This window comes from Pseudorca crassidens, chromosome 5, assembly GCF_039906515.1.
Source record: "Pseudorca crassidens isolate mPseCra1 chromosome 5, mPseCra1.hap1, whole genome shotgun sequence".
NCBI classification, from domain to species: domain Eukaryota; kingdom Metazoa; phylum Chordata; class Mammalia; order Artiodactyla; family Delphinidae; genus Pseudorca; species Pseudorca crassidens.
This window is the reverse complement of record NC_090300.1, coordinates 30,378,578-30,391,489: the sequence shown is the minus strand read 5'-3', so window position 1 is coordinate 30,391,489 and position 12,912 is coordinate 30,378,578. Positions and strand designations below refer to the sequence as shown.

Here is a 12,912-nt window from a genome sequence, read left to right as displayed (position 1 = left end):
AAGGCATATTTGGAAGGGTCAGTATGGTGAACCTATCTGGAGCCCCCAAGGGAGAGGGAAGTTAGTTTCTCAAATTGTGGCTATTTCTCCTTCCCCATCTTGTCCTTGAAGCTGTTGTCATGTTTCCAGCAAAGAGGGCAAGTGATGGCATCCTCTTCCTCCACCCCGTCAGCCAGATTAGGTTCAGGTGGAGAAGCCACTGAAAGTCTTCTTTCAATTCCCCTTTGCTTCTATATCTTTTTTCCCCAGATTTTCTTTTCTTGCCCCCCACCTGTGTCCATAGCCCCCTCAGTAACTTGCAGAGTAGGTGCTCCAAGAGTTTCCTAATGGGGGGGATAGAAAGGCCTGCTGTGGAGACCCCCAAAATACAGTAAGTGTGAATGTACATCAGAACTGTCACTCGGGTCAGTTCAAATCACATTTACTCAATGTCTGTTCTGTGCTGGGTACAGGGAATCCAGAGATGTATAAAATGTATTCTTGCCCTTTGAGGGGGTTCACAGCCTTAGGAGGGAGACAGACATACAAACAGGCAACGACAGAACAACAGGATAAGTGCAACAAATACTTGATCAATACACCCTTTGGCCATCCCACCACGGCTACCCTGGTTTATGAGGCATCATCTTTTGCTTGGACTATTTCAGTAGCTTCCAAGCTGATTTATTCCATCCACCCACTCTGCTACTGAGAGATCTTTATAGAATGCAAATCTGACAAAATATTACCCTGCTTAAAGGCCTCAACTAACCTTGGGGGAACGGTCAGACTCTTTGGATGGCCCCCAAGACCCTAGCCACTGTCCATCCCTCCAGCTACATCTTACCTTATTGTTTACATTCCAGTCATACCATAGGCTCTGTGCTGTGATAGGAACCTAGCCAGGTGACCATCCCATCCCTCTGCCTCCAGGAGCTAATTCCAGACTGCCCTTCCCAGTCTGGGAAAGGAGCCCCAGAGCCGCCATCAAAACATTTCTCGCACTACGTTGGATTGTCTTTGCTTGCCTGTGTCCCAGATGAATGGGCGCTCTGCATCGAGGCTCTTTGATACCTGGCACAGAGAGGGCTGGGGTCAGACCAAATGACTGTGGAATGAACTGAGGTCAACTCTGGGAGCAGAGACGAAGGCACCCAGACCAGTAACTTTCAATATCCCCAAGGAAGCACTGATGCTACAAGCACTCGCTCGGCCTCCGCTCTGGCCACGCCCTCTTCCTTATCTCTCTGCGCCTGCTGGCAAAGAGGCTGCCCACCTTCAGCGCTGGTAGCAGGCAGAGTAGAGAGACCCACCTACTTGCGCCTTGGGTGGGCGGGGAAGGCTCCGTGAAGCAGGTGCGGTATGAAATTGGACTTTAGAAGATGAGTTGAAAAAATTAAGTGTAGACACGTGTCTGAGGAAGAGGTTATTAAACCATGCCCTTTCCCCGGCTGCCATTTCCCACATGCATTAGGTAAAGACAGCGAAGCTGCCGAGTGACTGTGTGTGTCCCCTCCAGCTCAGGGGTACCCACCCCGGCGCTCCCGAAGCTCTTGAATGAATAGGGAGGGGCGCTCATGAATGAGTGCGTGAGTGAGGGAGTGCGCGGGCTAGCGGGCTGGTGAATGGCGACCGCGCCGACTCGGCACGGGTACGCGGGCGCGGGCTCCACTTCCCTCTCCCGCCAGCTGGTGGCCTCGGGAAGGTGGCGGCGCCGGCAGCGGCCCGAGCTGGGACGGGCCGGGGCGCGGGATGGTGGGGGAAGGGGCGTTCCCGGCGGCCGCGCCTTCCGCGGCTATTGGATTAGTGGCCTTCAGGGATGAGCTCAGCCGGATCGGCTTTCAGCTGCAGCCTCCGGGCCGGCCGGGAAGGCGGGGAGCGGGCGGCGGCGGAGGAAGAGGGGGAGGCGGCGGCGGCTGCAGCATCCAGAGCTGGCCGCGGCGGCCGACGCGCCCCGCGCACAAAGGCGCCCAGCCTCTGGGGAGGGCGATGAGTGCACCGTAGCCCGGGCCCGGGCCCCAGCTCCAACCACCAGTGCGTGCGCCCAGGGCGCGGGGAAAGTCGCTGGGCGCGCCAGGGGCCGGAGGCCGAGGCGCGGCCCGTGCGCCCCGAGCTCGGGACTCGCCGCCCTCCGGGTCTGGCGCGGAGCTTAGGAACCGCTGGAGCGCGGGCCTTGGCGCGCCCCCGGGATCCGCGCAGAAAGGCGCTTCCCCACTCCCACCCGGCCTCCTGCGCCCTCCCGCCGCGCCGGAGCGCCAACTTCCCAAGAACGCTCCAACTCCAGGCCACCCTGCTGGGCAGAGGGGGCGCTGCTCCTGGGCACGGGCCGTGAGGACGCGCCCCTGGCCCCGGGGAGCCAGCCGGCATCTTCGGGGTCGCTCGGGCGCCCCTGAGTGGGCGGCAGCGGCGGCAGCCGCCTCTCCCGGCAGTCCAGGACCTGCCAGCGCTGGCGATTCCTCCAGGGCAGGCGCTTGCCCTCTCTTTTATGGTGAGTATTCTCCATCTTCTGGTGAGGGGCACGCGGGAGCCGAAATCTGGCCGCGCGGACCTCGTGCGGGCCGGCACTCGCCACAGCCGACGCTCCTGGCGTGGGTCCCGTCCAGGTCCTCGGGAATTCCTCTCTGCGGGCGGTGGCAGTCCGACCTGGTTGGTTTGCGCGCAGCCATGGGGCGTTGAGGGCCGGCCCCTGGTGCCATAGGTTCGAAGCCCGCTGCTTTTCTGCGTAATGGAGACACCACAAAAAACTACACCCTTCCCCCCAGTCACCCTGCCTGGGTTGGGTCCATGATCTGTCATTCACTGGCTGGGTGACCTTGGGCAAGGCGCCAAACCTCGATTTCCTCATCCATAGGATGGGGATGATAATGGTGCCCTTTTAATAGGGCTATTGGTAGGATCTATGGGGTGGTCCTCGTAATGTACGTGGACCTGTGCCTGGCACATAGGAGATACTCGATCAAATGTTAGCCAGCATTATTATTAGCTGTGTGAGCCCAAGCGTGTTATCCAACTTTCCAGAGCTGCAACAGCTCTCTCGTGTATGTATTGGGGACAGTAATTTCCAGGGGTCTGTTCATCTGGGTTGTTGGTGGGGCGTGTTCAGAGCGGTGGAAATCAAGCGCCCGGCACGCAGTGGGCGCTCGTGAACTGGTGGCTGTTATCGTTTACTCTTGACGCTGGATAGTGAGGCTTGTCGCCCAGTCCGGGCGCTGCTTGGGGCCAGTTCCTGGCCTTGCTTGGAGACAAACTTGGCGATGCTTAGGAAGGGAGGGGGTCGCGTGCTTCGTGAGTCACGGGCAGGGGGTGGGGGTGGGGTCTGGGAAGGAGGGAGGAGGCCATAGCTTGGAGCGCGGTGAATGTGTCCGCCCGGGTAGCGCAAGACGCGCCACGGGCTCGGAGCCAGGAGGGGACGCGAGCCCAGGACCTCTCCCTGGCGGGAGAAGCGAGGGGGAGTGGCTGCTCCTGCCTCCAGGATGGCGGAGCGTGGGCTGTTGCGGACTGGAAAGGAGAGGAGGGCACTTCTGGGCCGCCAGCCCTAGGAGGTGGGGAGCTCTGGGCTCTGGAATTAGGCTTGAGTTCGAATTCCGCCTCCATACCAGCGGTGTGACCTTGGGCAAGTACTCTCATCTCTCCCAGCTCAGTTTCCTCGTCTGCCCCATCCTCCTCCTGGGGGAGTTTCGGGGGTGAAGGTAGGAGTTCTCTCCTCTCTAGGAATCTGAGCCTCCCTCCTCCATGCACCTTCTGTCCCCCTGCAATCGATGAGCATAAATCAGGAAGGCGTGCCTGAGCCTCAGAGAAACGCTATTAAAAGGAGAATCCAGGAACTGCCCGTCCCCCCTTCCAGGAGGTCATCGCACCGAGGGAAGAAGCATCAGTGCACTACGTCTCTCCCTTCTCCTGTCTCTCCCTCTGTCTTCCCACCTTGGTGGCTCTATCCTCCAACAAACTCCTGAAGCCTCTGTCACTGAGGCTGATGGGGGAATCCCTCATCTCCCACACCTTCATTTTTCAAAAAGTGCTACTGATTAATGGAGTTTGTAGAAAGACTGTCAGTAGCATGATATGAACATGCTTGACACAAGGGCATAATCCTCTTGAGATACATGCCCTCTGATTGATTCCATTTTTTAAACTTCCTTTAAAAGTACTAATAAAAGGAATTTAAGCCACTTTTGACAAACAGCAAACAAAATTCAACTTGCTGGCCATTCCACTCAAATATCTCTCCAGTCTGTATTTCTATTTTATTTCAGAGACTGATAAACTGAATTATATAAAAAGAAAATCTACAGGGACATCACCAGAAACAGTTAAAAGACATATGACAAAAGACATATGACAAACTGGGGAGAGAATCGTCACTCCTGTTAAAAAGGGCTCATCTCTTTAATGTGTAAAAATGTTCTCAAGTCAAGAAGAAAAAGGGCAAAAACAGACAAAGACCATTAACAGTTCACATGCACAAAATAAAATTGAAATAGCAAACATAAGACAAGCTGCCCTACCTCACTCAGTAAGAAAAATGTAAGTTAAAACTCCAATAAGATACAATTTTTCACATATCAGATTAGCAAATAATAATAATTTATCAGAAACATCTTTTAAAAGTATAAAATAGATCAAATCTCTCCCAGGCTTAGAACGTCCTCGAGGTTGCCAGGGTGTAAACTCTAGGTGCCTCCAGGGCCCTCCGGGTCTGGTTACTGCTCCCTTCACCCCTTTCTCACTGTTTGCCTCTCTCATTACCCTCCACCCCCTGGCCTTTTTGGTTTTGCTCCAACACTCCAAGGACTTTTTCCCTTGGCTTGTTTAAGACTGGCTCCTTCTCCTCGTTTAGACAGGCCTGTCCTTGGGAGGCTTCGCTTCTACCCCAGAAAGTGGCCAAGACCTGGGCCAGTGCAGCGTTCCCCATCCCTCTGGGAAAAGACCTAGTGCCATTCACCATATGGGGGCTAATTGATTCTCCCCGAGTTGCCTGACCTGTTGTAACATTGCCAGGTTCTTGAAAGGCCCCTTCTCTATTGGTACAGGAATGAAGGGTCTCAGGCAGCCCGGCAGGTAGAACAGGCCACTCGGTGCAGAAAATCAGACGGTGTGAAGGTACCTGGAGCAAAGCTACCAGAAGTCTCTGCCTGAGTCAGTTAAAAAAAATAAGTACATAAATACATGCACTTAACATATGTGAACATAACCAAACATACTTGGCAAGAAAGATCAACAACAAAAAAATTAAATAAAACAGCAACACATTTTATTTTGTTATTATTATTATTTTTTGGCCATGCCACGAGGCATGTGGGATCTTAGTTCCCCGACCAGGGAACGAACCCATGCCCCCTGCAGTGGAAGTGCAGAGTCTTAACCACTGGACCATCAGGGAAGTCCCCATTTTAAATAAAATATTTTAAATAGAACGTGGTCCCTAAATAAGTTTCACTGGCTGTATCGGTTCTGAAGCTGGAGGAAAAACAGTTGTCTGTGCTGAACCCCTTGGGAAAGAGGATGGTAGACCCAAATTGGGTATCATGAACCTTCTTCAGAAGAACTTTCCAGGGCGGTGTTGATTGCATGTGATTTTTTGCTACACATATTGAGTTAACCCCCATTTAAAATGCTATGAAAGAAAAATGAAAGAAAAGTTACGAAAGAAAAATGTTTGTTGTTAAAAATGCAGACTATACGAGAGGTGTGGAGTGGAAGTTTCTTCTTCAGTCTGCGAAGTGCTTTCTAATGCAGACCGAGGTAGCAGATGCCCGTATGGTGCTGGTAGGAGACAGAGGCTGGCTGGGTGCTGGGCTCGCCAGCAAGAAATGTAGCACGGGGTGCAGAAGACAGCTGTGGATGCAGGACGAGGCCGAAGGGAGAGGGAGGGACACCACAGAGGGTGCCCGGTCCCGCTTGCGGGTGGGAGGAGAATGAATGACTGTCAGCTGGGCAAGGGAAGGTGGGAAGGCCCCCGGAGGCCAAGGTATGGGCAGGATGTGGTCTCTCAGGAGAGTCTGCTATGACTGGTCTGATGGGGGCCGTGCTGGGAGACTAAGCGTGGGAGAAGTAAGCAAGAACAGATCTTAAGGACTCTTACATGCCAAGCTAAGGGGTGCGGCTTCTCCCCGGAGAAGCCACCTGGAGAGTTGAACAAAAGGTGTGTGTGTGCCTTGGTCAGATTTACCCTGTGGCAGCATGGAGGGTGGCTTGGGAGCCACAGACTGGAGTCCGGGAGCCCCACTGGTAGACCATTTAGTAATCCAGGCAAGATCTAAATTGAGGGAGAGCTGAAGGCATTGAGGGAGACCGGGAGACAGGGGGATCCACGGCAGAAATGGGGACGAGAGAAGAACCTGGTTTGCCGGAGAGGGAAGAGGCTGCTTTCAGTCCTGGGCATGTAGATTCTGAGGTGCCAGCGGCCCCTGAAACCCCAGGTCTGATATCTAGAGTGGGTGGGCATGTCCTAGGGGAAAGAGACCAGCTGGCTTTACAAGGTCATTTGAAGGAGCCCCTAGTCTGGGGTGGCCAGAGGCCTTGGGATAGGTGAATCTGGTGCTGAGGAGAGAAAGCGGGGCTGGAGACTCAGTTTGGGAGGATCCACAGAGGGCTGGAACTGCCAGTCGTAAGAGAAGATGCATGCGGAGAGGGCGCAGCAGACGCTGAAGATGCGGCAGTGGGTGTGCCCCATTTATGAGGCCAGCCAGGTGGACCTCAGGGCCGAGAGGTGGCAGGAGACTGCCCCGAGCTCTACACCTCCATGTGCTGGTGTGTGCAGAGGGAGAGGCCCAGAGCAGTTCCCAAGTACCCCACCTGGCTTCCAGTGCTGTGAAAAGTCACTTATGAGTGAGCCTGGAGCTCTGACTTCTCCAGAAATTCGTGGGGCTGAGTCCACAGAGATCTCTCACCTGTCAGCCACATTCTGAGAGATGCACATGTCACACAGATTGCCACAGGTCACACAGATTCCCGGGGCCAGAGTGGCTCTCTGCTCCCTGGGGCTCCCTCCCTCTCTTCTCTCTCTCAGGGTCTCCCTGTCTCCCCACTTCCTCTCCATCCCCTCTTCGTCTCCAACAATGCCCCCCCACCCCCGTATCTCAAAAGTGCTCCCAGAGACAGCTGAAGCTTAACAGAGGGACCTTCAGAAATCCCAGCAGCTTCCTACTATGATCTCCTAGACCAAGCCTGAGTTTCCCTTTTCATTCAGGCATCCCGAGTTTTCAGACAACCAGTTATACTAAGTGGGCAACGTTCGGCTCATGAGATAAATGATGGGCCAGACATGAAGATCATTGTGTTTTCGTCATAGAAGTTGATCCAAGAGCGTCCCGTTGTGCAGCACCCACCCTGTCCCCTTTCTCCTAGCTCTGCTCCAGCCTGAGCCATGCTGGGTCTCACAGAGGCCAGCTGTCCTGCAGAACTTTACCCACGTGTGCTTAGGGCACAGGGGCAGCTGGAGCGATGACCAGACCCGCCAGGAATGCACGTGGAAATAGGGCATCTGGCCTTCCTGCCTTGGAGGTTTGTCTCTTTCAAATGACCTGTCAGGGCACGCTGGCTTGGTCACCGCCCGGCAAACCTCCTTCATCCCATCCCCTGCGTTCCTTGCTGGCTGACAGCCTGAGCTTCCGCCCTGGGGGCTCCTGGCTCGGTCACCCGTGGGAAGATTCCCATGGAAACCCCATAAGAAGGAGAGGCACGGGGAAACCTCATTGATTCACAGTCCAGGAAGATGGGTGTGAGATGGTTCCACCTGGAGCTGCACAGATGGCTCTCCTGGGAAGAAAGGGCCTGCCCAGCCCAGTGTCGCATGAGCTCCATGCACGTGTACAGAGAGAAATTTAATGGACGCCTGTGAATGAAAGCTTGGAGGTTCTTTAGCTCATTCACCCTTGGGAGGTTCATTCTGAATCAGCATCTTTTAATAGAATAGCCTCTCTACTTAATATTTGTACTAAGAAAATCTTAGAAACATCCCAGCCTAACCAGGTCCAAGTGGGTACCGTTGGCACCATTGCACAGAGGTGAAAATTGAGGGCTGAAAACGTAAACGGCTTGCCGGAGCCCAGGGAGCTCCGCTCTCCCAGTCATGCCTCGGTGGAGGTTCTTTCTAAAGTGGCAGGTTGCTTTTATTTCTTTGCTCGTGCTTGTGCATCCACCATTTTCTCTGAGCCAGAGCCCTGCAGAGTCCTGGGGACTCCGGTGAGGAGACCCAGCCCCTGCTCTTGCATTGTCTCCCGTCTGGTGGGAGGGAGGCAGCTGAGGAGACGTTAGGGCCCCTCGTGATAAGTCTGTGATGGAGACAGGTGCAGGGGCTCTGAGGGCATGGGATGGGGAGCTCCCCAGGGGCACTGATACCCGAGTAGAATGAATTGCCCAGGTGTGTGTATGTGGAGGGGCGTGCAAGGGAGGGGGAAGGGGTGAAGGCAGCAGAGGGTCAGGACACGCAGGTTAGTGGGGACGCCATGAAGGGCTTCACAGAGGGAGGTGGGTCAGGGAAGCATCAGGGAGCATTTGGGGAGGGTTAGGGTTAGGAGTTTGTACTTTATCCTGAAAGCTGTGGAGAGCCTGTGGAGGATTTTAAGCAGGGAGCGTGAATTAGATCAGCTTTGCATTTTTACAAGTGGTGTCGTATATATTTGAAACCAATATGCAGTCTATTATAGGAATTCAAGTGGTATCAAAGTGCACTGCTTTTTACAGTCCTTGTCATTATTCAGATCTGTCACTGGGTCTGACCCCTTTGGCGTGAGCTCTTTCAGGAGGGAAGTGATTGCGTCTTACACTTTCCTGTAGCCTCAGATCCCCAGGGAGGCATCGTTACTGCTGGTTAAATGAAGGAATGAAATCCGCCCCCAACCCCTACCCCAGCAAGTCCAAAGCCATAGGCCGCATTGAGGGGAGGGCATTTAACCCAGTCGTTATCAATCCTGCGGCCGTCCTGTCTCCCGGCAGACCCCATGCCCGGCTGAGTCCAGCAGACAAGACTTCGAGAATGGGATTTTGGGTCCTGGGCCTCTGAAGACTGAGCGCCACACCTTGCAAACCGTTGAGGCTCCGTAAGAAGTGCGACACCCACGCTTCGCGTCTCCTCATTTCCCCTGTCAGGTTGCAATACCCGCCAGGGTCCTGGGAAGGGCAATTGGCAATCTGAGTTTTTGTTTTCTCGCGTAGCCATCACTGAAGCCCTGGGGCGGATCCTTCCGGATAATGTCATTAAGCATCCCCATCCAAGCATGGCCTAAGAAATTAAGTTTGGTTTGAGGAAATGTGATGGAGGCATCGTTCAGTATGCTGTCTGCTTGCTGGGTTGAGAGACAGTGTTATTCCTACCAGGAACTTAGACTATGTGGTATCTCCTCTGTGCCTGGCCCAGCGTCACGAGCTATGGTGGAGACAAGAGGAGAAAGGTGACCAGTACCCGCTTCCTCTGTCTGGAGAGAGAGGGCAGGGGCTGAGCCTGACTTGGCCACTGCTGCGTGTCCCTAGCTCTCAGCCTCACAGAGCCTGGCACATGACAGCCTTCCACCAAGTGTTTGTTGAAAGAATAAATGAGGCTGGGAGCAGGAAGGCTGCACAGCAGTGTATAACAAGGGGCAGACTGGATACAGCCCAGGGTCAGCAGCTCAGAGGCAGTGACTGTGTTAATGGAGAACGAGGCCCCGTGCTCTCATCTCCTGACTCCAGCCCCGGCCCTTTCCCTGCTGAATCCTCTAGAGAGAGCAGAACGTGAGAACTTGCTGAAGCCCAGAATCTCCTCTTCACACCCATACATGTATTCTTCCCTGTCTTCCAAAGCACGGTGCTTGTTTGTATATGTGCTAGGTGGGGTTGGATGGGAGTCGGTGAAGAAGCCCAGGGGAGAGCTTCCTGTCCCCAGAGGAATGCCCCTCAAGGTAGAAAAACACGGATCAGTGGACCAGAAAGTCGTGGCTGGCTCAGGGGTGACAGAAGTGTGGGGCAGGCACCTAGAGGCCCTGGGGGGATCAGGGCAGGCTTCCTGGAGGAGGTGGGGCTCTCAGGCTGGATTGGGGAGGTGAGGAAGGAAGGACTGGGGGTCCCAACTGCCTGGACAAAGACATGAAGATAGACCTGTGACCCCGGTTTAGGAGTTGGGAATCTGCATTAGTAACTTCCTGTCTCCCAGCTCTGGCTTCTGATCCTGACCACTGCCTTTGACAGGTTCCATGGGGAATAAAACCGAGTTACTTAGCCCGTCTTTTATTCATTTGTTAGTTCAGTCACAGCTACAGGAGACCGTAGGAGCTGGACCTTCTCTGGGGCGAGGACTGCAGAGGCAACATCCCAGCTGGGTGCAGGGGAGGTACGGGCAGAGTAGATCTGGCTGGAAGCTGGGGACCCCATGAAAAAGTTATAGCCCCCTATTGTGAGCATTTACCTTAATCTCCACATTTTGGTTCTATGAACCACGCTGCCCTTTGCTTCTGTAGCTGAATCCTAGTGCGCGCCCTGGTGTTTCTTTAGGATGCATTCAGGTGGTGAAATGGCAATGTCGCAGGGCATACACAGTTTAAAGGAGCACTTAACATTTACTGGGTGCCTCCCAGGTGCCCTGTGCCATTTCAGACTTTACAGATGTCTCCCTGATCCTTGCAAAGACAGGCAAGCTTAGCACATAGAGCACTTTTCAGATGAGTCTCAGAGAGGGTAAGCCCTTGCCAGGGCCCAATGGACAGGAAGGGATTCAAACCCTGCCCTTCGTTATATTGTGCTGTCACTAATTTTCCTTAGTGGATGGCCATTAATGGACATGAGCACTTCACTCTGGGTCCTGTCTTGGGGGGAGTAGCAAAGGGCTGCTGTGTGTCCACTCCACCATCGCCAGGGTGGGCAGCTTCTGAGGCCCCCGCCTGCCACTGATGGGGCAGAGGCCTCGAGGCCAGCAAGGAAAGCACCGTGCCCTCCATGACCCAGCATGGTCTCCTCTGGGGCTGCTGCTTGGCCGCTGCTTTCAAATCTGTTAAAGGTGTCTTTCAACAGCTCCAAGGTTGGCATGGTGTGCACAAGGATAAAGCAATTTCCCTAAGAAATGTCCCGTGTGGGCCACAGAGCTGCTTACAGTCGGCATCGTGAGAGGCCCTGTTCTGTTTTTTGATTAGATCTTTTTTTTTTGTTTTGAAGTCTATTAATTTATTGAGTAAAAAAATCATTGTCAGACATATTAAATTCAGTTTGGTTCAAATTTGGCTGATGTCCATTTGCAGCAGAGATGAATGGAGGAAAAGAGAAGACACAGTGATGCTGGTAACGGGACACTGAACAAAACCATCTTCCGTTCATTATAAAAGCGGGCATCACGCAGCCAGCGTGAGTCAGTTAGCTAACGAGCAGGGATAAAACCAAAGTAAGCGAGAACTTTCAAGAAAAGAGAGGCCAGAGCTTTCAGAGGACAAGATGCAGCAGGGGCTCGCTGGAGAACAGTGTTGGGTGCAGGGCTGCCTGCACACTTAGGGAACACATTGATCACATCATAGCCCTCGGGTGGAGTGACCCGCTCCCGGGTGTGCTTTTCACAGTAGATCTGATCCTCCACAGAGAAATGGCCCTTCTGTTTCAGGTTGTTGCCACAGTCGGTGCACACATAACACTCAGGGTGGCGGTGACGGTCCCGCCGCTTCACAAACATGCCGACGGTGCTGGTGCCACATTTGTCACACATGGGCAGCTTCTGGGCATTTCCAATCTATGCAGCCACTTTGGTGACTGGAGCCTTAACTCTTCTGAATCCTGAGGGATGGTGGGGATCCCCTTTCTCCTCAGACTCCAGGATTTCCTGCAAAACCAGGAGTGAAGTGGACTGTTTTGGAGGCTCATTTAACTCTTGTTTCTCCTGCGGCATCTTGTAAACTTCAGATTCTTTATCAATGACGAGTCCGCTTGGAAGCTGAGAATGGTCTAAGGCTCTGCCATTCGTCTCCTGCCCACTGGCTGCCGTCTTTGACTCCAAGGCACTGTTGAAGCTGGAGATGTGTTCAGAGGAGTAGAGGCCAGCTGGGTTGTTGTACTGGTTTGTGATGACCCTGGAGCAGAAGTGGAGGCAGGTGAGGCGGTAAGGGGCAGGGCGCTCTGGTTGTGGGTGCTTCCTATGTGTAGGGCCTCTTGCGGTTCAGAGGCTAAATTCATCTTGTATGGATAATGTTTCCCTTCCTCTGTCACCAGAAGCGACCAGATTTTCTGTTCAGATCTGGTTACTGTGAGAGTCAAGTTGTCTGTGCAGCCCTTGATTTTCTCCTGAGCTTCCAAGTGCGTCGATGGCTGTGATTACATCTCCAGCACATAATAAATTAGCTATAGCAGCCTTGCTTCCGGGAGTGACCCGGGAGATGGTGAGAGGCTGCTCGAAGTCCTTGCCCCCCACAAGGCAGAAGCCCCACGGTCCCGGGCCCTGGAGGACTAGTTGCTGGGTGGTCATGGCGCGGTGACGGTGGGCGGCGACTCCAGGGGACAGATGGGGCAGGACGCGGAGTGGCGCGTTGGGCTCCCCGACAGCTGTGCTGATTAGATCTTTCATTTTTCTATTTTATTATGCTTAATTTGTATATTTTCACTCTTTTTCATTTACTAATATAAGTACACCAGCCATGACTTCCTCTGGGCTCTACCTGAATGGGATCCCACAGGTTCCAATATATGGAATGTTTTTTGATATTCTTGTTTTCTAGATACTGTACAATTTCTATATAGGTCTCTTTTTTGATCCGAGTTGTTTAAAAGAGAGTCTTCAAAAACGTCCAGGTGGTAGGATTTTGTGATCCATAACTTTGTGATTAATTTCTAGTTTTTCTTCTGTGTTACCAGGTTCTGTATTATGTCTGCTTTTTTGGTGAGGTTTTATTTGTGGCCTAATATATGGGCAATTTTTAGAAATACGTATACATCAATTAAATGTCATTACTTATGCAATTTTGGTTTTTCTATGTCTTTACTTAA

General features: G+C 53.2%; 1 protein-coding gene and 1 pseudogene across 2 annotated transcripts in view; one reads left to right on the top strand and one right to left on the bottom strand.

Annotated features, from left to right (window-relative positions):
* The first annotated feature begins 1,776 nt into the window (after nt 1-1,776).
* Nucleotides 1,777-12,912, top strand: part of SPSB4 (splA/ryanodine receptor domain and SOCS box containing 4) — an 83,296-nt gene continuing 72,160 nt past the window's right edge. The window contains exon 1 of one of the 2 annotated variants that reach the window (XM_067737653.1): nt 1,777-2,467. The gene's annotated coding sequence lies outside the window, so the exon portion shown is untranslated. Of the gene's footprint in view, nt 2,468-11,869; nt 12,024-12,912 lie in introns of those variants that run through there. The other variant, XM_067737654.1, reaches the window with a different exon arrangement.
* Nucleotides 11,132-12,400, bottom strand: LOC137224763 (PDZ and LIM domain protein 1 pseudogene; annotated as a pseudogene).